This window comes from Dermacentor silvarum, unplaced genomic scaffold (assembly GCF_013339745.2).
Source record: "Dermacentor silvarum isolate Dsil-2018 unplaced genomic scaffold, BIME_Dsil_1.4 Seq957, whole genome shotgun sequence".
Taxonomy (NCBI): Eukaryota; Metazoa; Arthropoda; class Arachnida; order Ixodida; family Ixodidae; genus Dermacentor; species Dermacentor silvarum.
In genome coordinates, this window is record NW_023607017.1 from 8,809 (window position 1) to 11,744 (window position 2,936).

Below are 2,936 nucleotides of genomic sequence, written 5' to 3' on the forward strand. Positions count from 1 at the left end.
GTCGCAATATAGGTGCCAAGGAGCATAAAAAATATTCGTCGATAAAATTTGCAGCTCCACGTCACGTTTCGTCATTCTGATGAAAACGCAAAATAGCATTTTGCAAGACTTCCGTTTCCCGGCACGAATTTCAAAACACGCGACCTCTCGACAGCGAATGAGAGAGTCAACATGGCGGATAATGGCGGCCGTGCAGCCGCCGTGCGTGGCGAGAATAGTGACTGTGGTGGCGGCACGTGCAGCGAGTTTGCAGTTTCGTCATAGAGTAACATACGGATTACAAGAGTGGCCACTCCAGCCTAAAAGCGGCCAAGCTACGCAGATTCATGCCGGCCGCTAGAGGCCAATACAACACTCTCTGTCTCCAAGCGAACGCGCGTACTAGTTATTTACTGTAGTAACTTTTCTATAGTGCACTATACGTCTACTTGTCTATGTGGCTGTAGACGTAGACGTTATCAACGGGATCAGCCTGCCGTGAGCGGTGAATGATAAGACTAGTATATAGAATAAAGCATAACGCATCGCTACAAAATATCGGCCATGGTGTGATCAGGCAAGGCGACGCTACAAAAGATGTGCGATAACGTCTGCGTGGTCTTTGCTGGGTTCGTCTGCCAGAACGTCTGTCTGCTTGGCTGCTGCTTGGTAAGAAGGCCTTCATTACGTTCTTTTTTTCCCTTCATTACTTTGCAAATTGCTTATGTATTTGTCACTTCAGCCGTAAGTTGACAGTTGTCGCATTGTGCTGTTCGGCGCAGAGAGCTTTTTGTGTTCTTCACTTCACGCATGATTCGTGGATTGCTTCACATTATGTAAGAAACAGCAATTTGGAATGCTGCGCAGCACGTTTCCGAGAAAATTGTTTCTTGGCACGAGAAAGTGAGTCGGCACACGTCGGTATACGTAGTCTAAATTGAATGCACGTGTGTGCAATTGTGTGAAAGAATGCAGTTATGCTCAGGATCGTTATTCGTGGCGTGCATAGATTGCTTGAAGCCTTTGTTACGAGCGCAATTAGATAGAACTTGCGAATTGAGGCGAATGTTTGTAAGCTGTGGCTACGACGTATTCTGAATAAACACTCCTGCCTCAGTAGCGCATGCATGGCACCGACGGTTGCTTTTTTTTTTTAGCTGCGACAATTGCACGTGACGCTTTTCTCGACAGGGCGATCTGAAGTGCGTAGGTGAAAATTTGAATGAAGCGGGAGAGAAGAACATAACCAATACTTTTTTTTTCAGGTCATGCCGACCATAGTCAAGTACTACGGGGATTACTGCTGTGTTGCGAGGTGCAGTAACAACGGCAGGACAGGGAGAGAGCGTGGTTGGCTGACAACTGCAGTGAGCACCCTTCATTCCTTGTTGCTATGCAGCCCGAAACAACCATTTAATAAGAAAGGTTAGGCTTCAAAGGGACGAGCGTTGGTTTCCTCTTTAATGCTAATGCTGTCTTCTGCAAGGTTTACTGTTCTGTGGGTTTTTTCATAACATCGCCTGTTTATTCCTTTTGTGAAATTTATTCTCAACATATGGCACCTGTATTGGGATGTCTTGCACTTCCTTGGTACATCCTTAGTAGCTGGCTACAACAAACACGGCGCGAGCCGCCCCTGAAGGTACTGCTGCATTATTTAAAAGACACCGGACTCAGTGACAAATTGGACTCTGCACTGTGTTACGTAGGATGGAACGTTGACACTATGCCACACGAGAACGCCTTCGCAGACTGCGTGACAGGCCCACAGAAACGGTTCTGTTTTGTGTGTGTGTGTCTGTTGATTTTTTCTTCTTTTCTTTTTTTACTTTTACTATTTTTTTTTCTCTATCTCTCCTTTCGCATCCCTTACCCCTCCCCGGTACAGGGTAGCCAACCGAAGATAACCTCTGGTTAACTCCTGTCTTTCCTTTACCTTTTTTTCTCTCTCTTTGCAGTGCAACCATCTTCTGTGCTTGCGTTCATCGAACGTTGCGAAAAAAAAGTGGGCGCTTGTGCTTACTGAGAATATGACTTGAAAATAAAATGTTTCGTCTCTTCCAAAATTGCCATGTTTTAATTAAATGTCTGGATAAACACACAGTGGCATCGTGTGCTTGCTGCTCTGGCGGTACGCTTACACGAAGCTACTCAATGCATGCAAGCAACGCGATCAAAAAATCGAACTATGGCCTCCGGGACGAGCATTCGCACGAAAAGCGATCTTGGAGGCCGTGTAATTTTTCTAATCGAAAGAAAATAGCCTTCGAGATTAGTTTTCCTGTGGTCCAATCTCGAGTCTGTGTAGATTACCACACACCCGCTAGGTGCGCTGTGAACCCTAATCAGCTAGAGTCACTGGAACAAAATTCAGAGTACCGCAAAGGTACTGCGCATGCCGGCAACATTGGGTGGCCGCAGGACGCGACGCGCTTCCAGACCGCCGATCGCGCTGTAGCGGTGCCAGCGTGCATTGAGTAGCGTTGAGCTAACCTGACGGATTTCCCCCTAGATTTCGCGTTCCGTTTCGCGAAACTGGATTATTTTTGCGTTTTTCTTCAAGTGGTTGTCACAAGTGACACCGAGATATCGATGGTAAATGAACAGTACTGCGCGGTAAGCGACGGAACGTATAAAATGTGTGGCGATGGTTCCGATGCTCTACGTGTCGCTTTATGGACTTCGTCTTGCGTCAAGTGCTATGTGCAGAGCTGCTGCAAACATACTTGTATGCGCCCAGTGAATTCGCTTGAAACGTCGTTTACATGAAAACTGTGCCTTGAGGTTGCGTTTGCGCTAAAAACGCAGCTTGACAGCCGATGAATGTGCAGTGTGTGTCCAGGTTGCCTTCATAGTGTTCGTTCGCGTCCTTTCGAAGTACAAAATTAAGCAAATGTAAACAGCTTACTGCTGCGCTGGTTTATCTGTATAATCGGAGCGAAGTGTAAGCAGTAATT